Here is a 24,295-nt window from a genome sequence, read left to right on the forward strand (position 1 = left end):
TACACATTGCTGAATTAATATTCTTTCATGAGAAAGATTCTTATTAATCAATAATACAAAGGTGTACAACTTTATAGAAAAATAGTCAAAGGATATCACAGGAAAGCAACAGAAATATCCACCAAGTACATAAACAAATCAACCTTTCCCCTAATTACAGAAATGCATATTTGATGATCAATAATATACATAATTTTCTGTGTTAGAATAGAAAATATTTTTAAAACTGATATTATTCAGTGTTGCTGAGGATGTGGAGAATAAGGTATTCTAACACCATGGATATACATTTGGGGAAAAGTTTGGAAACCAGTTTTTCAACACGTTTCAAAATGTAAAATATATGTTCTTTAATGACATGGCAAAATCACTTCTATTAATTTATCCTAGTGATATATTAGCACATCTAAGCAAAACATATGATTAATAATGTTCATAGTATCATTAGTTTATAGCCAAAAATTTGAATAGAATGTAAGTATCTACCAATGAGAAAATTTAAAATATAATTATAGTATGTCCACATGTAATGAAGAAGTTGATGTATTGATTTTTTTAAAGATAACATCGAATGAAAAAGCAAAATGGCAAACTTTTTTCTTTTTCTCTTTTTCAATAGCACAGAGATTCTGGAAGATGCATAAGAATCACTGGGGAAAAAATGTATATCCTTTTTGTACGGTTGCAACATTTGCTGTGCCAAGTAATATTTTAAAAGAAAAAAATAAAATCAATAAAACCAAAAGTTGGTACTTTCAAAAGATCAACAAGATTGACAGCTCATTACCTAGATTAATAAACAAATAAAAACGGATTCAAGTTATTAAAAACAAGAATGAAAAAGAGACATTACTACCTGACTTACAGAAATAAAAATGTAAAGGAACACTATGAACAACTATATGCCAACAAATTAGATAACATTGATGAAATGGACAAAGCTCAGAAAGATACAAATTACAGAACTGACTCAAGAATAAACAGAAAACCTATTAAAAATAAAGAGACTGAATTAGTATTTAAAAAGCAATAAACAACAAAAATAAACCCTAAGGGAATCTTAGGCCAAGATGTCTTCACTGGTGATTTCTATTAAACATTTAAAGAAGAATTAACATCTATACTTCATAAAGCCTCCCAAAAGTAGAAGAGGAGGAACATGTCCAAAGTCATTCTATGAAGGCCAGTATTAATCTCATACCAAAACCAGACAAAGACATCAAGAGCAAAGAAAATTATAGCCCAATATCTCCTATGAATTATAGACACAAAATCCTCAGCAAAATACTAGCAAACTGAATTAAACAAAATATAAAAACAATTATACTAAATGAAATTTATCCCAAGAATGTAACTTTTTACATGGGCTGAAAATTACCACTTTTCAAAAGGACTAAGAGAAGACAAATCTCACCATTTAGAACAAGTAGGGTCTATGTCTGACATTGCAATAGAGAATTGGTCTTTACAAAATGCAACAGAATATGTGCCGTTTCAAGTAGCTGTCACCAAAACATCTTTCTTAACCCATTAGAAGAATGAAAAACAGCTTCAGGAATCTGAAAAAAATGTTTTGGATAAGGTTTTTTTTAGCATTAAAGAAGCCTAAAAGTGCTTTTAAAAGAAACTAAAGAATGGAAAGGGAAGTAAGTAAACTTATACAGGAAAAAAAATATTAGAAAGCTCTAAAGAAAGTTTTATGAAGCCTCTGGGTAGACATTTGTAGAAGATTAGGCTGCACTTGTTGGAGAAATATTAATAGATGCTGGGATCTTGGGTTTGGGTGTAACAAAATGTATCAGTAAATGGAGACCATTTAGAAGATGAATAAATGTATTGAAGAAATTGATAGAGTTGAGTTAAATATTTACGTGAAAACTCTTGAGGAAGAAAAAAACAAATGCACACTAAAATAACTGAAGAAGATGAAATAATAGATGCACTTAAAGGTTGTATGACAAGTCACCAAGCTGAGAAAGCTTCAATATAGTTGGGCGAGGAAAAACCAAAAACCCCACACACGAGAGAAGGAGAAGCAACAGCTCTGGTAGAAACTTCAAGTCCTTCCTAAGATAAATCAAGAAAAATAAATGAAATTTTTGCCAAACATCCAATTTAGAGAGAATTTATTCTGCAGTGAGAGAGGAAAATCTTTCCAAAGCACATGACACAATCAACCATTCAGGTGAAGAGCTGATCTTCTATAAAATACAACCAAAAATTCTCTTAGAAATACTAAAAAAAATTATTTGAGTTTTTCATAGTAAAACAGTGTGGCATATTTGTTATTGCTACTTAACAATATCATTTATTGATCCAGAAATGACAACTTGTTTCTCACCTCTAAAATAAATTTGAATTTTTTGTATCCAGCTTGATTGCTGTAGTTGTGATTATACAATTGCCAAAATGGAAGCTCAACAGAATTGTAGTTCTTAGTGTAGTGTTTATAAATATTGTTTATTTAAAACTGAATTTCATGGGTAAATTGCCCACTTTCCCTCTATTTGTAGAAAATGTAAGGATAATAATTTTATCATTGCTATTTAACAATGTCCCATAACAACAACTGTGATGAGAGTTTTACATTAGTAGTCTCACAATTGGAGACATTTAAAACTCAAAGTTTACTTCTGGTAACAAATTTACTCTAGTTTTAAGTATGTTAACTTAAATAAATTGTAGGTTAAACAAAGATAATGTATCGACAAATGAATATGCCAAACTAGGTTACTAAAGAGTGGTTCAAAATAAATATGCTGGTTGACTAAATAAATATTCAAGCTAATCTAGATAGCTAGCTATAATTCTCATAGGGACATAATGTGTACTACTTGTAAACAAATTTCTACATCTTAGTCTCTGATAATCGTTGGAAAGAAAAAACAAGTTAATATATGGAAAAACATATTAATTTCTGGTTAATAAATGTTAAATGCTATTACAATAGGATAAACTTTCTTAAAGGAGCTTAAGTTTTTCTTTCTTGAGAAGTAGGTCTTCTATATGAGAAAAGAAAAAATGCTGAGGAGTGTTTATATAAAGAACTCTAGCCACAATAAAACCATTTCTTCTTTTCAAACTCTTGAACTAGTGCCCCAGTGGAACCTGGAAGACAGATTTCTATGGTGTTCTGGTTTTAGAGAAAGCTAATAGAATATTTTGAAGTAATATTAGGGAGACAATAAAAAGAAATAGTTTATCCATACACAGCATGTGGGGATAAGAGCAATTAAATAGGAGGTTCAAACAGAGAATACACCATTCCCCTTCTACACTAAAGTTGCAATATGCTGATGTAGCTAGCTTCTTAAATAGGTAGCACGAAGACCATTTCCACACTAGATCACTGTGAGGTATTCAAATATGCACTGGACATAAGAGTGAAATAATGCCATACTTTCTGTGAAATCAGATAATGTTTGAAACAGCAACCCACTGTTCAGCAGGCTGAGTCCAGAAAGCAAGTCTGAAATGCTTTCTTTCCCTTCATTTGTTTTGTGCCTCACTTCTTATAGAAATCAGAGAGGGGGAAGAATTCTGATTCAATTTACTTAATGGATGAAGAAACAGGATATTATACATGAAAAGATATATTTAAGGTTTCGTAGCTAGAAACTGGTAACAAAAGAAGTGAAATCCAAGTTACCTCACAGCTTGTTCTTTGGTACATTAATGCTGCCCACACAACATCCATAGTCTATGCTTCCTCAACAAATTAGATACTCAATAAACATTATTACCGATTTCATCAAGCCAAAGGCCAAACTCTTCATGAAAATAAAAGATAAAAGCATTTTGAAGAAAAGGAAAATAAAGTTATAATATCAAGAAGTAAATAAGATAATTGCTAACATTGGAAAACTTTATGACTAATTCCATGTCCTCATACAAGATAAAGGTACAATAATTATACCTCATTTACAAAGTACAAGATGACCTAGCACTTAAGAACGTGAATAAAAATACTTTCCAACTTTTCTTTAAAACCATCTAATATGGTCAGACACAGAGAATTAATGGATTGGCATTTCTTTAAGTAAATAAAAAGCTGAGAATTCAGAGTACTTATAGACACAATCTTTCTGTGTATGAAACAACCTAAAATTTGTACACATTTCAGGCTTTATGGTAATGAATACAATTACACTAATTTTTTTTTAAAAACTAGCATTGCTAAGATAGGTTCTATAAAAATACATTTAAGAACTGAAAAACATATGAAGACACTTTTGTTATTCTATAAGAGTTTTTGTTATTTTATGTTCCTCTATTTGCTATTAGTTCCTGACAATACCAATGTCAATAAGAAAATAATTATTGTACACAGAAAACATCAAAATGTATTTTAAATACATTTCTGTACTTTGTTTACAAAGAGCTACAAACCCACTGTAGAAAAATTAACAATATAAAAATACTATAGAAAAGGCAAAATTTTTTCTAATTATCTCAAGTGAAATAATTATCATCAAACATTGGACAATTGTTTCCATAACATTCTTCTTGTGTTTATACAAATAGGAATGCATATGTACGTACATACTTGAATGCATTTAAATTAATAATGCTAAATTAATAATAATAAAGTATTTTGATGGATATTATCAAATTGCTCTGTGAAAAGATAGCATATTTCAACAAGTAGTTTCATCAGCTTGCCAATTCAATAGTCAAGAAAAAGCCCTCTATGTCATTTTAATGCATTTATCAGTAAGGTGAATGTTATATCTCACATTTTCTTGTCCTTATTTGGGGAGAAAAGAGGGCCAAAACACTTGAGTTTAATGTATTTAATATTTTTAAGTCAAAGTTTAGGAAAAGCCAAACATGTTTCTATCCCCTAGTTATAAATTAATTCTTGTCCATTACTTTTCCCTCAAATTTTATTATTCTGTTGATAACAAGTTGTATTGATCTAATTTTTAAGCCATTAATTATTGGCTGTTTTTAAGAGTTGAGGCTCTAGAGCATAGGTCCCCTTGGTGTTACTCTGATTTTACCAGTTACTGGTACATTCGTTTTACAGTTTAAACAATTTGCCTCACTTTTCTATGACAGATTTCTCATTTTGTAAATCAGGCTGTTAATAATTACAACCTCCTAGCTTTGGTGCTATGATTATATAACACAAGTAAAGCATCTAGCAATATGCTTAAACATAATAGGGTTTAACAAAATGTAGTTCAAGCATTAAATATAATAATATATTGATACAATGATAATGGTAATATAGAATATCTAGTTGTGTTCATACTACCTACGTGATTTCTGTTCTTTATTTCTAATAAGACACCCTAACATGAATAGTTCCAAAGAAACAGCTAAAGGAAGGGTCTGAGTTCTACATTCACCTTCCTTAATACTCCTGATTTTGTATCTAACCACATTATATGGGTATGGTTTTGACATCAAGGGTGGGCCACAAATCAAATTTGAGAAAATATTTTCTTGAGCTTAAACTTTATAGTTCTCTCATTTAGCTGAGTAATCATGGTGATCTGGGTTAAATCCAAGCTTGTCAATTTGCTAGCTATGTGAGGTTACTAACTAAACTTCAATTTCTTCATCTGAAAAAATAGAGATTAAATTGTACAAGACAAAACAAAAATTAATTTGGAAATGATGTCAACAGCACAGCAGCAAAAGCCACCACTTATTTTTGTCCCTCCCTTCAATAACAAAAATTAGGTATCCATCCATGAGCAGAAGTGCCTTTGTGGAAGTTGTGGGATCCAGCACCATATTCCAAGGGACCAATTAGAAGTCACCCACCTGTGCATTGGGAAATAAACAGACAGACTTCAGTATTAGTTGTAGAAACTACAGAAGACTATGAACCACCTCTAGCTCCTCTTGGCTGCGGTATGGGAGTGCCTGCAAAACACTAACTTGGGGAATCACCTAAGAACACGAGAGCCTTTGTGAAAGTTCAGGTTTCCACTAGAGAAAAAAAGCATTCCACTGGAGTAAAAAAGGTTTGAATGCATTGGAGTGGGTAAGAGGAACAACTTGACTTTGCCAGCATCATACCACCCCTGAGATGGCACAGCCCATGGCTTCTCCTGCAGGGGAAAGAGAAAGCCAGTGAGTGAACATCTGGCTTCCCCAACTGTGTGGGATGCTGCTGAAGAGACTCCTTTCCTTGTCACAGCATTCAGAACCTTGTTGTGAGGGCTCCATAACTGAGGGGAGGGAGCAGATCAGGAGAGGAGTATATGCCCACAGAGTGCCATATGCCAAACAACGCCTCCCTTTACTCTGCGGCTGGCTTCCTGTGAGCACTCCCTAAGGCAGGGGCCAGAGCTCTGGTAGACAGGGAGCAAGCACAAGAAGACATGCCAGCCAGGGTCCGTTGGCAAGGGGGAAACCGCAAACTTGAGCTGTAGTGCCACCTTCAGGAAAACAAAAGAGAGGCCACCAGCCAGCCTGGGGTGTTGTAGATTCTAGAGAAGACATATAAGCTTAAGAATTCTGCCACAAAAGGGAACAAGAGTCATGGAGCAGGTATATCCTTATAAGGTCTGAGAAAGCCTCACAATGTACAGCAGGAAAGAACAGAGCTGGAAGCATCAATCTTCCTGCTTTCAAACTATATTACAAAGCTATAGTAATCAAAGCAGTGTGGTACTGGCATAAAAATAGACACAAAGACCAATGAAACAGAATTGAGAACCCAGAAATAAACTGCTGCATATACAGTCAACTAATATTTGACAAGGGAGCCAAGGATACTCAATATGGAAAGGATAGTTTCTTAAATAAATGTTGGGAAAACTGGATAACCACATGCAAAAAAGTGAATTGGACTCCTATCTTACATCACTAAAAAAAATTAGCTGAAATAGATTAAAGACTTAAATATAAGACCTGAAACTGTAAAATCCTAGAAGAAAACATAGGGAAAAACTCCTTGACATTGGTCTTGGCAATTTTTTTTTTTTTGGTGATACCAAAAGCACAAACAAAAAAGGCAAAAATAAACAAGAGGCGCTACATCAAACTATAAACTTTCTGCACAGCAAAAGAAACAATCAACAAAATGAAAAGGAAATCTATAGAATGGGAGACAATATTTGCAAATATTGCATCTGATAAAGCGTTGTCAAAAATCCAGACACAGCAAAACTAAAACCACTAAATCAATAAATAGCATTTAGTAAGAGTTTGTGCATGTAAGAACAGTTTGCAAACTGGGAGTTTCCAAATTCAAAGACTGATATGAAGCTCAAGGGTATGAACTTACAGGATGGCTTATGAAGTGAAAACAAGGAAGTTCTTAACCTTTACAATGATTAGTTATTACAGTGGGAATTTCCAGACAGCAGGGCATTGGCTAAAAGTGTTTATCTCATACCATCTTAGAAAGATGACTTAAGTTTTATTTTTTGGTTTGTTTGTTTTTTTATGATTGTCAGAGGCATTTACAAGAAATAACCTAAGTTTTGCTTATGTTCATAAAATATGCTAGATTTAGTTTTGCTTACATGGCTTAAATGGTGTTGTCTGCTCAGGGAATTCTCAAGTCCAGTCTCCATTTTGTATTTAATTTTAATGGGTTAATATCCAAAGTATATTTTTAAAAACTCATATAAAATAACAACAACAAACAAAACAAAAAACAAGCACTCTGATTAAAAATAGGTAGAAGTAAATAGACATTGTTAGACATTTTTCCAAAAAAGACATACAAACTGCCAGTAGATACATAAAAGGATGTTTAACTGATCATCAAGGAAATGTAAATCAAAACTTCAATGAGATATCACCTCACACCTGTTAGAATGGCTATCTTCAAAAAAATCACTAGATAACAAGTGTTGGCAAAGATGTGGAGCAAAGGGAACCCTTGTGCACTGTTGGTGGGAATGTAAGTTGGTGCAGCCACTATGGAAAACAGTACGGAGGATTCTCAAAAAGTTAAAAGGAGAACTACCATATGATCCAGTAATCCCACTTCTGGGTATGTATCCAAAGGAATTGAAATCAGTATCTCAGAGCGATATCTGCACTCTGTGTTTACTGCATTATTCACAATAGCCCAGATGTGGAAAGAGCCTAAGAGTCCATCAACTGATAAATGGATAAAGAAGTTGTGGTCTATATATACAATGGGAGATTTTACAGCCAGGAGAAAGAACAAAATTCTTCCATTTGCAACAACACAGATGGTCCTGAGGACATTACATTAAATAAAATAAGTCAGACAGAGAAAGCAAATACTGTATGACATGACTTGTATGTGGAATCGAAAAAAGCTGAACTCGTAGAAACAGAGAGTAGAATAGTGGGTAACAGAGTCGGGGGGTGGGGAAAATGGACAGATCTTGGTCAAAGAGCACAAACTTCCAGTGAGAAAATGAATAAGTTTTGGAGATACAATGCACAGCATTGTGACTACAGATAACAATTCTGTATTATATACTTAAAAGTTGCTAATAGAATACATATTAAATGTTCTCATTATGAAAAAAGAAATGGTCATTATGTTATGTAACAGAGTTGCTAACTAACACTAAGGTGGTAATCATATTGCAATAATTAAGTGTATCAAACCAACATGATGCACACATTAAAGTTACACAATGTTCTATGTCAATTATAACTCAATAAATTGGGGGGAAATAATTTAAAAATCAATTTCAGTTTTTAATGATAGTATTTAATGATACTATCATTTGATGATAGTATTAAAATGTGGTAGTTATTTTCTCTGCTTTTAAAATTAGACTCAGTTCACAATACAAAAATAGCATTTAACCACTTATAAAGTGAACATTTTGTAACTTTTAAGATGTTTTGTCTAAATATACTGCCTATAACTTATCCCAGGGAAACATTTAAGTATCTATAGGAAAAATATACAAATGAAGGCAAAATGTCATACTTTTCTTAAGCCTTTTAATAACTTGAGAAGGATCATAAACATATTATTTCTTTCCTTCTCTCTTATGCTGGCATTTGAAAACCTGTATTCATTCAAAATTTTATTAACTCATTCTGCTGAAAAAGAACCATAATTGCCTTGTTATTGGCAGAAGAAAAAACAGAGTCTATTTCAATGTTCAATTAGGATTACATACAGAGATGCAATTTTATCAGTGTTGACATTTGCACAAGTTCTGCATATTTAAAAAGTGATCATACTCTGCTGAAATGAGTACTGCTCCTGTAGACACAATATATTTTAATTATCACATTAATATTGACATATCATCGTCCCAGGTCAAGATAAAACAGTAAAATAGCCATTTAAATTAAATTACTCACAGTATTGATTTTATTGCTATTTCTACAGATATGAGAGGATGCTTTAGTTTTAGGTCCATATTTGACAGGACACTTTAGTTCTATCTGATTTAAAGAGTCTGAGGGTGCTCTGTGTGGGTGTTTAAAGTCTAAAAATATTTAAAAATTGAATTTCTTCCTGAATTTCATCAACCTGATTTTTTAAACCAGAAAAGAATGTTCCCAAAATAAGTTTCTAAAATCTCTTTTGCTTTCTTTTCCCACTGACTTCTCTGCTCATTCTGACTTACAAAAACATGTTATATATATTGTATCCACTTAGAAGTGAATATATAAATGGATAAGAACTTCATAATTTTTTTTCATTTGACTTTTGTTTAAAAAAATTATCTACTACCAGAGATGGCTGATGCTGTATATAACCTTAAATATTTCAGAAATTTTTAAAGGTCACTTATTAAAGGAGTCTAAACATGCCAACTTAAAATACATACCACAATTCCTTATAAGTTATTTTAAAATTAAAAATAATTATTCAGAACTCATCTCCTGACCAACCAGCTATGAATCAAACTAAGAATTCAAGTTTAAACAAAATAGGATTTGTTCCCTTGAGAAGCACTATTTTTCATACTCTCTTCTTGGCAGCATTAAATTATTATAAGAACTTTTGGATTTAGGAGAGTTTTATTGTCTTACTGTCCATGAAATCTCTCTTGAAAACATTAGTAACTATTTTTATAACTAAAAATATAATTTTCTTATTTTTTATTAATTGTACTGACGTTAAGGTTTGGGAAATGTCAAGAAAAAAAAAAAAACAAAATAAAACTTGTTCCTAGCCTTAAAATTATAATCTATTTAGAGACATAGTTACATATACATTTAATTATGAAAAAAAGCTAATGTAAATTAATATTTATTTTAGAGAAATTTTTTGTCTCACTCTTTCTCAGTTTCATAGGTATATTGAAAAGTCTTCAAAGATTAAGGAAAAGTGAGAGGCGACATGTGGTATTTCAATTGCCAAAAAAATAATTTTGATTCTAACTAATATCAGTCAATCTGGAAGTAAAATTATGTAATATCAAAGTGAATGCCAACTCTATTAAGGGCATGTTTATTTCTTTTTAGGAGGACTTCTTGTTTGGTTTTGGTTTAGTTTTTAAGTACAAATTCAGTGTAAATAGTCTTCTCAGATTCTAATTTGGACATCTGTGCATAAAAAAGAGATCTCTCGCTTCTTTCAGCCTAGAATGGACTATCCTCAGAGTAGTTTCTATGAGGTGAGGGAATTCCATATAATTGGAAGCAGGACAAGCTGAAAGGGTACAGAACTTATACATTTCCAATTCAAGGTTTTACTGAGATGATCTGAAATCACAATATGTTTCCTAGGCACCCAGTACTGACCAGATGCAAAATGGTGGCAGCCAAGTCAAAATTGGCTATGGCTATGATCCCAGGAGGAGGAAGGAGAGAATAAGAGAACCGAACGCTAGGGAACCAGGCATCTATGTAATAATCTTGTCATTAATTCAGGAAAGTGTCAATCTTTTCAAGTCTGGAGCTCAGGGAAAGTTAAGTTAAATGGATTTTCCAAATATGTATAATAAGGCAGTTAAGCTGTGATTAGTTTTCTGAGGTTTACCTTCCAGGAAAGGGCCAGTAGATACTAGTTACTACTCATTTTTCTACTCTGTCTGTGAAGACAATCCAAAATCTTATAAAAGTTTCATAATAAATTTATTAGGAAATTAGAGGGCTATGTCCCTCTTCTCATGTGGCCCTACATTCATTCACTGGTTCGTTCATTTCTAACAGTTACTACTTTGAAAAATCTAAGACAATATTTTTGCTTTTATAGAGTTTCTATTTTTGTAGGGGGTAACAGACAAGATAATTTCATATGGGAGCAAATGCCATGGAAAGAATAAAGCAAGGATTTTTTTTTTTTTTTTTTTTAGGGATTTGACGGTGGAAAGAATGCCTTCTGCCCGTGCAGTGAAGTGTGCAGTAAAAATTGGCAGAGCAAGTGCAAATTTTTGATTATACTTTATAAAAATACATGACTCCCAGAAAAGTATCTCTAAGATTCAGCATTTTTTAATAGTGGTACTTACATGTATTTTAATGACCTGTTAAAGTCATAAATGCATGCTTTTTATGGCTTTAATTATACAGTAAATTTTCTAATGTTATAAAATCTGAATAGCTGGTGGGTAGAAATTCTCAAAATAGCATGATGGTCTTCAGATAATACACAAAATGGCTATTAATGAGTTCTGTGCGAAATGCATTGTGTGATTACTTGGTTGCTTGAGGCAACTTGACGTGGAAATGAAATTATTGACTGAACTGAGCTTTAATACTGGCCTTGACCCCAGCTAGATGAAGGTGAAGTAACTACTCTGCACCTTAAGTTAATTATCTATAAAAAGAGGATTGCATAAGAGGGAACCCTCACTACTCGATCTTGCATTAGAAGCTGCTTAAATGGGAAAAGAAGAGATACAGTGGTACTTTCCAGCTTCTGTTCAGGGTGAGGATGCAAAGGAGTATCAGAGTGTGATGTAATAGGAATACTGGCATTTCCCAATCTTTCACCCTAATTTGCTGATAAGACTATGGAAATAAAGAGTAGTCTCATTCAGGAAGAGCCTGAGGATTTCTAAGCAATAGAGCCACTAATGTGCTTCCCAGTGCCACATATTCTAAAATTTTATTCCATTCTATTTATAGACTTTACTTAAAGGTCTTCTCTGGTTTTAGAGAAAAGAAGATTAATTAGTAATTATTTTCTGAGCTGATTCTTAAGTCCTGCTTAATTTTGGTTTAAGTATCTTTACAATCCAATATCTATCTATATATTATAGCATACAATTGAAATCTTACAGATAATATTGTCAAGCCAGTAAAAACATGCATGACTCTGTAGGAATGTGGTTTTACAGAATGGCTTCTTTCATGCATTGCTTAATGTAAACAAAGAGTGACTGGGAAGACATGGTTGGTCTGCTCAGACATGAATAAACTTTGTGCTACAAAGAAGGTAGGATGCATGGGGACTGATGTAGGTCACCACATTCAACTCTTTCATTGTCCCTTCTCTTACTCATCTTATTTTTAATGCATCTTTATGAATTCCCTATCTTCCGAGTACAGAATTTCTTTTCTCTTAATTTCCCTTGATATCTAAAGAAATATCTTACTGCTAATAATTTTGATTCTTATCATTTTTGTTACTTAATTAAAACCCACTTGTACTTATTACAAACGTAGAATTGTGTAGTTTTATGTCTTAGAAACTGTTCTTTTAAGTTTAACATATGTATGATATCATTAAAACATATCAAGGCATTAATTAAATAGTATGTTTCATAAAACATGGCTTATATAATATGTTATATGAAATTATATTTTTAAATGCACAAGGTACTTATATACCAGATATTGATTTTCTCTTCACTTTTAATAAGTGACACTCAGCTGGAGTTCTTTGATGCACATATCAGAATGTCCTGGGTAAGAGGTACTGTAATTTGAATATTAAATATATAGTTTAAAATTTCATTTTCTGATTAAGGCTTAGATATCCTACTTGATGTTTTTTGAAATTTCAAATTAAATGAGGTCACAAAATGGCAAGATTTATCAAAAATAAGCAGGTATTAAAATGATTATAACAAGACTAACTGATCACTCATTTTTTTATATGTCATAATGAACGATTCCAGCTTAATGATATTGGTCCATGATCTGCAACTGAGAAATCATTATTATTTTTTCCTTACTGCCCTAAAGTTCAAAACCTTTACAATTCTTAAGAGAAGCCCTATTCCTCACCTAGGTCTAGGAAGATTGTTTTCCACAGGACCACTTTGTATTCTAGATTTTAGTAAAACCAGTAAGCTAAGGCAGATGCTGGAAGGAAGTGAGGCTATTGCAGCCACAACTTCTGCAACATCAAGAATTCATTCAAGACACAGCACTCCAATGCATGAGCATACCCCTACTCAAAATATACACTATGTCACCCAGAAAAGCAACACATTTCCTAATCTTGAGTAGTTATAATTTTCTTATACAGATGATACCACATTTACAAAGACATATTTGAAGATTATTTAATGTAATAGATATTCCAGATAAGGTTTTTCAGAAACAGAGTCAGAAACAAGAGTTTAGACTGGTTTGTGATGATTCCTGTTTTGTTTTTTAAACCCTAACTAGACCTCAACTTAAGCAAAACAAATAATTCTACTTTTCAGTGTAACAAAAATTGTAAGAAGACTATTTTAGTGTCCCTCAAATAACTTTTTTCCTTTTGAAACATAAACATGTATTTTAAAATAAAGCTAACTGTAATTGTCAGGATCCACAATGGGGTATCTATTGCATGCCTGTTTTGTACTCAGTTGCATTTAAGTGCATTATATAACATAGTAACGATTATACTAAATTCAGTGAACACTTTCCCAAGGCACTTTTTGCATTATATGTTTACACTATTTCTCTTCCTATTAGAGTTGCAACCACAACTAGCATTCAGCAATAACTAGTCTGCCTCTTAAGGAAACTGGGACCTCTCAATTATTTTTACATCTTAAAAGCCAGAAATTGCCTCTTTTCTTAGAAGCGAATTTTATTTTGCAGTGTATAAACTGTGTAGAAGCTATTTTTACTTCCTGCTTTAGATTTGATAAATAGCTGTCATTTTCTCGAATTATTTTGAACTTGCAGTCACAAAACTCCCTAATTAGCAACCTGCCTAAGTAGAGTACATGATAAGGCAGAAAAAGCAGCCGTCTCTAGATGAGAAATTTGCTCCAGTTAGCTGCTTGCTGCTCAGCTGACTGAAAGTTTAGAATGGAAAAAGTTGCTTTATTGATGACAATAGGTTTGGACAGTGACTTTTGAAATCAATGAAACCTACCCTTTACCTGGGGTGGGGGATTTAGATCCAACATGGATTCCTCCCTAGCTCCTCCTTTACACTCACAGAAAAAATTACTCTCAGCTCTTTAATTTTAGTGATAAGGGTAATAAAAATCAGAGTAATCTTGAGTTGAGTTGAGAGGTGGCTGAGTTGAGAGGTGTATTTTCATCTTGATCGTATCTTGCAACAATGGGATCATACATATTTTCTACCTCTGCTTCTTCTTATAATTAAAGAGTCTTTCAGGCCATGATCAGGGAGATTTCTGGCTTTTTTGCAAACATATAATCAAAGAAAGAAAAAAAAACTCTCTTGAACTGGACAATAACAGAAAATATCCCCCAGGGCAAAAAGATATAAGAGGATACATGGAAATATACAGGTAAATGGCAACTATACCAGAGAAGTGTTTCATATTTGTGGCTTATATGTGAACATACATTTCCAGATAATTAAGTATAGAAATAATAAATGACTCCAATTAATTATGAAGGGAAATTATAAGTTTATCTTTAACTGAGCTTTAAATACTTGGCAAACTTCCCCTAAATAAGAATCAAAAAATAATCAGTCAGGGATGGCTTAGTCATATTGTCTAAATGCAAAACACTGAAATACACAAAAAAATGAGAAAAAAAAATCAATTCAGAATGTTTTATGGAAGAAAGATGGTTAGAATATGAAGACCCAAAAAACGTCCCTATCTTCCTACCTCCACGCTCTCCCTCTTCTCTTTCTATCTCAAATCACAAACTCAGACTTCCTGTTTTTCTTTCTTTTTATAACCGAAAAAGGAGGATAAGCTATTATCTGTCAGGTGTCCATTATGTTTTGGATGGGCACTTGTCACCTTATTGCATTCTCAAAACAAACTTGCAAGGTATTAATTCTAACAAGCAATTGTAAACGTACCATAGCAAGCACTTTACAAGCATTATCTAATGGAATCTGCACAAAGATACTTATGAAAAATAATCATTAGCATCTCCATTTTGCATTTTTGATATTGATTATAGATTACAGATTAAGTATGTTTCCCAAGGACATCCAACTAAAAGCATCTGTTACAAAACCCACTGATCATTCTGCAATCTACATACTGATTCGATAAAGGAATTTGTGTTTTTAAGACTACTTTTCATTTTATATTGTCTTCGCTTTAGGTTTCAAACTCAGAGAACTAACCAGCATATTTAACAAGATACAGATGATACATGCTCCCAAATGTTGCCAATTTGACATGGTTTGGCAGAAATCAGTGTTATAAAATCAAGGAAAATAGAGGAGGCTTACTATTGGGAAGACAGGCAATCATGTCCACAAGTTCCAGAGACAACCATTTTCACATGAGTGAACTGGAAAGCATACTCCATTCAGTTTCGGTCAGAGGAAAAAGCTCCAAATTGACTCAAAGTCTCTTCTAACCCTGTAATTATACAAATAAGATTTATTTATTCAAGAAGTCCCTTATTATGTTGTGCATCTCATAAGTAATTAAACAAAGCTAGTGCATCCATAAATTGGGCCCTGTAGGTTTGAAATCTCTGTAGGTTTGAAATTTAGACATATCAGATAAGGAATTCCACATCAATTGCAGAGTCTCTGTCTCAAATTCATTACCATTTTATTCCCTATGTATTAATTCATCTGATTACAAACATATACCCAATTACTGAATAGTGACCTTTGCTTTATTTTTAGTTTTTGTTTTCTCTCTAGTAACTTGTACTCATGTTTACCTTAATGCCTAGTATATTAATTTGCTAGGGCAACCATAATAAGGTACCATGAACTGGGTAGCTTAAGCAACAAAAATTTATTTCCTCACAGTTTTGGAGGCTAGAATTCCAATATCAAGGTGTCAGCAGGGTTGGTTTCTTCTGTGGGTCTCTCTCGTTGGCTTGTAGACAGCTATCTTCTCCCTGTGCCTTCATATGCTCTTCCTTTCTTTCTGTGTCTTAATCTCCTCTTACTATAAGGACACCAGTCATATTGGATTAGGCCTCATCCATATCACCTGATTTTACCTTAATTCGCTCTGTAAGACCCTATCTCCAAATATAGACACATTCTGAGGTACCAGGGGTTAAGAAATTCAACATAAGAATTTGGGGAGGAAAACAATTCAGCCCGTAACACCTAACATATTTATTTATTTTCTTACTGTTGCTGAAGAATATTTTACATCAAATTTCAAATGGCACTCCGTAACAAAGCTATCTACATTGCTTTCCTCAGTGTACTGACAGAGCACATAGAGTTTCTGTTACGGTTCTAAATGAAATTAGAGAGGTAATGTAATTTGCACCGTGCTCCTTGAAATACTTGGTTCTAGTATAGAAGGGTCAGATGTACTGTTTTCTTATTTACAAACATGCATTTTATCTGTAAAATTTAACGCGATTAATTGTAGAGAAGAGATAAGGTTTCTTAGTGTTTTTTGGAATAAAATTTTACTTAAAAAATTACTCCGATAAGTCCTTGTAATTTTAAGCACTAAGACAAAAGTTATCATAAATAGGAGTTTACATGAGCAGGAATGTTTTCTAATGCAAGTGCTAAAACAGGACCCTTAAATAAGTTTGTGAAGTGGAAATATGCATTTAGTAATGTCTGAGTTGTGAAGAAAACACAACCCTGAGTGCAGAATGGGTAATTATATTCCTAAGCAGCCTCCAGGACAGGCAAGCACCAATTTTCATGTGCAATCATCTATCCGAATGTGCAATACTTAATCATGTGTAAGTGTTTGGTAGGGGCAATTTCTGTTCTTTCCCACTCATGTTACTATAGCTCTCTGTCTAATCCATAGGAAATATACATTTTCTGTCAGTCTTCCGTATAACTAAAGGGGAAAATAGCAACAGCAAAGTTAAAGCAGCAAATGAACAAAGGAACTACAACTAATAGTAGAGATTCTACCTAAGAAAAATTTGCTAATGCATCCTTTTGAATAGTCCTTACTCACTAGGGGAAGTTTAGTTTCAGTCAACAGATGTGAACATAAAAAATTACTTTTGGGGATGAAGGGCACTTCAGCAGAGACTGTGAACAACACCAAGCTGAATTATCAAGATGCACATCTGGACCATTGTAGTTAATAACAGGTTGCTTCTTTAATGTGATTCTGTGGGGTGGCAGCATCTCCAGGGAGGAGGGTAGAAATGAAGACACTGAAGTGACCTTTGAGTTCTGTCCTGTATATCTGTGTCTTAATATAATTTTTATATTAAAAATGTTTTTATAAATGACTTATCTAATAACAAACACAAATAATGAAAGCAATGTTACTAGCTATATACCGTGTTGTTATGGGTATTGGGGTCAATATATGTTAAAATGCAAAGCAGAGTACTTGGCACCCAGGAGACAAATAGTTGCTAAAATTACTACTACTGGCTGCTATTTCCAATTTTATGTGATAATTCCTTTATTGCAATTAAAGTTCAATGAATAAGTTATAGCCTATTATTTTTTTAAATGTGTGCTGACTTGTGTAAATGAGGCAAGCTGAACGTATGAATTTATCTCTCTGTCCTGTCAAAATCACATTGAATATCAGAGAATAAACTCACAAGGTCAAGGGCTATCATATTTATTAAATGTTAGGAGGAAGTGGTGATCAATGCCAGTGTCTGGTCTCTAATATTTAACCAGAAATACAGAAGGATTTAAGGTGATTTTCAAAGGTACATCAAACCCCACCAACTAGCATATATTAAAGGTAGAGAAAGGAAAAGGGAAACATAAATATACATACCATGACCTTCTAAACATTTGCCTTGTGACTACAAATTTAGCAATAAGTTTTCCAAGGGCCAAAGTGTAAAAATTTTCCAAGGGCCAAAGTGTAAAATGACCAAAAAGTTGGTCATTCAGGAAATATACAAAGCCTAACAAGATAAAGGCTAACTGTCAAGGAGAAATATAAATATTATTGATACCTATTCTCCCATGAAAGCTCATGAACAAGTTATTGAATAGCATAAATAAATAATATCCTGAAAAGTACCCTTAAAATAAATGTTAATTCATTTCATAGAAAGAAATTTCAATATAGAACTTGAGGTATCTTAGAATTCAATAGAAATAGTTCTGCAGATGGTAGTAGGATATGATCTTTTTTTTGTTTTTTGTGGCACGCGGGCCTCTCACTGTTGTGGCCTCTCCCGTTGCGGAGCACAGGCTCCGGACGCGCAGGCTCAGTGGCCATGGCTCACGGGCCCAGCCGCTCCGCGGCATGTGGGATCTTCCCGGACCGGGGCACGAACCCATGTCCCCTGCATGGGCAGGCGGACTCTCAACCACTGTGCCACCAGGGAAGCCCAGGATATGAACTTTTAAAGCCAAAGCCAAAGTGGCTTTAAAATGTTATAAAACTTGTCCTTTGAGCAATTTTCCAAGGTTTCAGTTCTTTTAATTCACAGGTAACTTCTCATACATTTTCCCCAGAACACAAGACCATATCAGGTATCTTAATCCACAGCAACTTTCAGATTCAGTGTGACATATTCCTGGAGCTAACCATCTTCCCACAAACCCCTGAGATCCTGTTGTTGTGTCTGGATTACTAGACCAGGGTCCATCTTCTCATAGCTGCCCTTGGTGACTTCTTGCCAATGGACCTCAATCAGAACTTTTCTAATCAACCTGAGGATTTCTTATTATAGTGAACCACCAAAGGGAAGGTACCAGGGTTTTAACTATTTACTCTCTTGGAGTTCGTCACCATATGCAAATTTATTCATTTTATTCCTAATGACCAGACCTATATGACTAGGAATTTGGGTAGAAGCATTCTTTGTCAAGAGTGAATCCTCAAAAAATTTTTTGAATTGGTATAATTTCCCCAATAGCCAGAGTATCTGGCAGTCATGAGTCTTGTTTTGGCCTGGAAATTTGCTCTCTTTACCTTAAAGGAGCTTCTAAGCCTTTACTCTCCAGTGGGGAAGACCCTTCCCTAGAAGTACAAAATTGAGACATTCTACATCCACAAACACGCCACAGGGACTTCAGCGGGTAAATAAATAAATAATATCACAGACACACCAGTTTAAGTGGAAAGAAAATCCTGTTGCCCTCAAAATATTCTTCATTTATCTGTGAGTAGACATCTAAACAATAGTGAGTCTTTCCAGAAATATATCACTACATAATTGTATTTCATCTCGATATCTCGTTTCCAGTCAAATTTTCTAATGTCTAATGCAAGAACTTCATATTACATTTTAAGGTTTATTTTTATGTATTTTATGTTTTTGTGGCTATCACTAGTATAATTTTTATTACATTTTGTTTGTTATTTAATAAAATAATATTATTCTCTTTTTTTCTACAAAGAGATATTTATTTACCTTTTCTGAATTTTCTCTTTTCTTCTGAAAATTTCAGTTATTTTTCTTACATAGTCAGGGTACATGATCATATAATCACAGTCATTTATTTCTAGATATTTAGTGCTCAAGAAGCCATCTGTAGGTGAAAGTTTTCTATAACCATAAACAAATGAATAACCAGAAATGCATTTTACTTAGAAGTGGATCTTTCAAAATTAGAAGGCCCAACAGACAGCTGATAGGGAGGTTAAGAATATATTCCCACGTTTCTTGGCTTTAGATCTTAGATATTATGACGAGTTTGTCTTCTTATCACTTATGTTTCTACATCTAAGAGTTACTGTCATAACATATTATCCGAAGTTAGTCCTTTAAATACAAAGATGAGTCATAGTGTGATTTCAAAAAAAAAGTCTTTGGGAAGCTTGGAAACATTTTCAGGACTCAGAGAAACTAGCATTTATAATATGCTCTTGAGCTACTCCTTCCAAAGTATAATAATGATATTTTATTTTCTATTTCAGCAGCCTCCAATCTTGTAACATTTGTAAACACTTTATATGAGATTTTAAAGGTAGTAAACCTATCACACAAAACCATTTTGATTTCTCTTTTATACACTGTTAAATTGCATGTGACGGTTTCTTTCCTGATGCCCTTAATGCAATACATAATAAATAGCTGAAAAATCACCACATACTAAATGACAAACGTAAAGCTATTTATTTTCTAAAGTGGTTTCTCTTTATAAGTTATGCTTCTATTAAAATTCATAATGTGACTACAGTAGTCCACCCTTCTCTGAGGGGGATACTTTCCAAGACGCCCAGTGGATGCCTGAAACCATGGATAGTACAAAACCCTATATATACTGTTTTTTCCTATATATACATACCTCTGATAAAGTTTAATTTATAAATTAGGCACAGTGAGAGATTAACAACAATAATCATAAAATAGAAGTTATAATAATATATTATAATAAAAGTTACGTGAGTGTGGTGTCTCCCTCTCTCTCTCTCTCTGGCCTTCTCTCTCAATGTATCTTGTACAAATATCCTGCCTTTTCTATCTTAAGTACTTATGCACTGTAGCCGTAACTTTTGCAGTTTGAAAGTTAAGACCGCAAAACTAGCACACATTTCTTTTTCCTTCCTCATAATTTCACGGATAGAAGATTTGTTCTTACCGTAGATTTTAGCAACTGCAGCATAAGGTTTTTGTTCCTTTCCTTGTTAAGTCACGAACTTACACCTTCTCACTTAAAGGAAGCACTCAACGGCCTCTTTTGAATATATCTGAATTGCCAGCATCTCTACCCGTGTGCTTTGGGCCTTTATGAAGTAGTTACTCGAACACATGCACAGCGTTACCGCAAACCTCACGACCCAGACAACCCCTAATGACTAAGCTGAAGGCCGGAAGTGCCGGCCGAAAGGACGGTTCACTCCCGTAGCGGGACGGAGTCCTGCGAGACTCCGCGAGATTTCCTCACGCCGCTCGGAGCTGGTGCAGTTTAAAACATAAGAACTGCTTATTTCTGGAGTTTTCCGTTTAATATTTGCAGACCACGGTTGACCGCAGGTAACTGAAACCAAGGGTTGGGTAAACCACGGATAAGAGGGAACTACTGTATGATCCTTTCCCTATATTTTTTTATTTCCCCTGCCTTACCTCAGGTTTAATTATAGTACATTCGAACAACGCGTTGGTGTCTGCAGTGTATTATGCCTCCTCTAACTTCAGAGCCCTCTCATTGCTATGCTTAATTTGAATCTCTTTTGTGTCTTTAGAAAACCATCTGTCACTAAATTATAGTTTGGTGGCCCTAGCTGACTCATGAAACTAGGAGTTACATGCAAAAAAAAAAAAAAAAAAAAAGTGGTTTATTAGAAACTGTAGTTAGTTAACAAGGATTTAAAAAGGAAACGAAGATTTTTTGGCTTCCCTGGTGGCACAGTAGTTGGGAGTCCGCCTGCCGATGCAGGGGACACGGGTTCTGCCCTGGTCCGGGAAGATCCCACATGCCGTGGAGCGGCTGGGCCCGTGAGCCATGGCTGCTGAGCCGGCGCGCCCCGAGCCTGTGCTCCGCAGCGGAAGAGGCCGCAGCAGTGAGAGGCCTGCGTACCGCAAAAAAAAAAAAAAAAAAAAAAAAAGCTGAAAGTAAGTATTCCTTAAAAATAACTAATGGAAGAGTTTTACTAATTTCAGTATTTTTGCTTGTGTGAACTTGGTTGGAAAATCAAGGACAGGTGTAGACAGATTGTTCTACGAATTTTTGCCCTTGGTGAATAAGAAATTGCTGTGATGACATTTACTATTTTATGTACTCATTAAAGAGGGACGTTTGAGGAATAGTTAAAATGCTCTTTAAGAGTCTAATGATTTAATACTTTCCTCCACGTTTAGCTGAATTTCTATGCACACTTTATCCTAGATAAACAATTATGCATGTATAAATATATGTTAGGCTCTGAACCTCAATTTAAATTTGTGTCTACCTAGAATCTGTCAAAAATAGGAAAATACTTTTTCCACATTTGTAGCTATTGGATGTAAAATATTTACTAGTGTAAAAGTTTATTCAGGATACTCAATTTCAAATAAATCTTCCTGCTCAGGAGTAAGACTCAGAATTCTCACCAGCAAGCAGTGATTGCATGGTATCAGAATTCCTTGACAAGATGACAAGCAGGGTCCAGATCCCTTTACAAGAACCCAGATCCTTTCTAAGCAGCAGCCATTATAGGAGGTGAGTTCAGTGAAGTTTTAGCCGTGATGGGTGGGGAAGAATTAAGCGTATGATTATGTGGTGTACTGGAACAGATAACGGGGCTAAGAGTCTGAAATCCTGAGTTCTGGGCCCACTTCTGTCACTAGCTATGAATCTTAAGTCAAAATGTAACCGACATCTCTCTTTCTCTTTTAACATGTAAAATGAGAATATAATTTTTAAAAAATTAAAATGTTTTGTAAACTGTAATGTACTATATAAATGTAAGACATCATAAATAATTACAGACTCTCTTAACCTGGGCCAGTAATTGTGAACTAGGGTCAGAATTCAAAGCCAGTATAATAATCTGGTTTAACAGCTTGCTCCATCTATGCGATCTAGACTCTCACATAATTTCTGAATGGCTATTTTACCTCATAACCAATTCCCTTATAACTGAAGTATCATTGGATTGATTTTGCTCCATTTTATCATTTTGTATCTAGTTCACTGAGGAACCAAGCTTCCCACTCCTCCTTCTCATTATTATTATTTATATCATCATTATTATGATTTTAATTATTTATACATGTGTAGTATTTTGTGCAAGATAGAATTGGTTTGTATTACTGTGGTTGTCGTTTTCTTTCCTTACTTTTTTTAATCTTCATTGAAGACTACAGACGTTTTAGCCCGTTTGTCATAGATTATAGAGGTGACAGTTTCACACTGAAGGCCATACTGTTGCCCTGGCCTTTGATCTAACGATGTAAGTTGCATACAGTTGTGAAACTCTTAGTGACAGTCACAGTGAAAAGGAAAAATGCAGAATGAGGTGTGAATGGAGAAATCAGAGAGTAGTGGCATCTTCTGATGCAGAAAAACTAGCGAAACCTTGAGGAAAATATGGAGGTGATCTGTGGCTGGGACACCAAATGATAATGTTTGCTACTGATTATCTTTTTGCCTCTGTGGCATCTGCTAATAGCATTAGTTTGATCATCTTGTATCTATAAATTCACTATTATCTAATCAGTTACAGGTTTTGAAAACTAAATGCATCAGGTTTAAGTAGAGATCTGACTGATTCATCTCACCTTTCATTTCACCAAAATACCAATTCTTCACTGAAAAGAAAGCTGCAGTATGTACAAATTTGATTAACAGTCAGATAAAGGGATTCTAACCACTAGGAAAAAAAGTAACAGTGGTAAAATAGTTGTTTAAATTTATAAGGAGTGTTATAACTTGGATTAACTTAATTGCTTGTAACACATAATTTAGTAGAAGTACTTTGAAAGAAGTATTATTTTAAGAAATGACCTCAAAAATGAATTTAAAATGCTTGAAATGACTTCTGGTTCCCGATCTTGCATATAAAAGTTTGGAAGTTGCCACTCTGTCTGTGCTAACAACAAGTAAAAAAGCTGAACAGACTGAAAAATCAACAACTTTTACTTGGATACATAAGAGAGGGGAGGACACAGGTGAAACTCCTGGCCCTAAGATTGGAAAGACAAGCAGGCAAATACAGGGAGTCCTGGCTTACCAGAGCAGAGCTTCAGAACTGAATCCCCAGCGGGAACAAGTGTGGGGCTAGGAAAATCTAACTGTAATTGACTAATTGCTGGAGGCTTAGTGCTAACACTCTGAGTGTTAAAAGCTCCAGGGGGATGCAATCATTAGGAGGTCCTTACAATATTGTGAGATTTACCTCCAGGAGCTGGACCAGATTCTCACAGTAAATATCCAAGAAAAATCCCTTCCTGCTTCTCTCAGGAAGAAGAGGGAAAATTAATTTCGAAATACCTCAGAGCACTCTGTTCTTCTTAACAAGGCCGGATAATAATAACAATCACTAACATTTATCATTGTTTATTACATGCCAGGCACTGCTAAGTGCTTTTCATGCATTATATTATTTTAGAGATAAGAAAGATGAGGCTTGAAAAAGGAGTTTGAACATGTCAATGAAATTGAAGAAAGAAAATTAATACAGAAAATCAATGAAACCAAAGCCTCATTCTTTGAAAAGATCAGTGAAATTGATAAGCC

At 34.0% G+C, this 24,295-nt stretch overlaps 1 protein-coding gene across 12 annotated transcripts in view; it reads right to left on the reverse strand.

Moving 5' to 3' along the window:
- The window catches only part of LOC307175034 (uncharacterized protein), a 527,231-nt gene extending 506,286 nt beyond the window's left edge, over positions 1-20,945 (reverse strand). For all 12 annotated transcript variants that reach the window (XM_079899803.1, XM_079899796.1, XM_079899801.1 and 9 more), the window contains exons 1-2: positions 20,714-20,945; positions 15,482-15,614 (exon numbers count right to left, since the gene is read on the reverse strand). The gene's annotated coding sequence lies outside the window, so the exon portion shown is untranslated. The remainder of the gene's footprint in view (positions 1-15,481; positions 15,615-20,713) is intronic.
- Positions 20,946-24,295: the final 3,350 nt, after the last annotated feature.

This window comes from Stenella coeruleoalba (genome assembly GCF_951394435.1).
Source record: "Stenella coeruleoalba genome assembly, chromosome: 16".
NCBI classification, from domain to species: domain Eukaryota; kingdom Metazoa; phylum Chordata; class Mammalia; order Artiodactyla; family Delphinidae; genus Stenella; species Stenella coeruleoalba.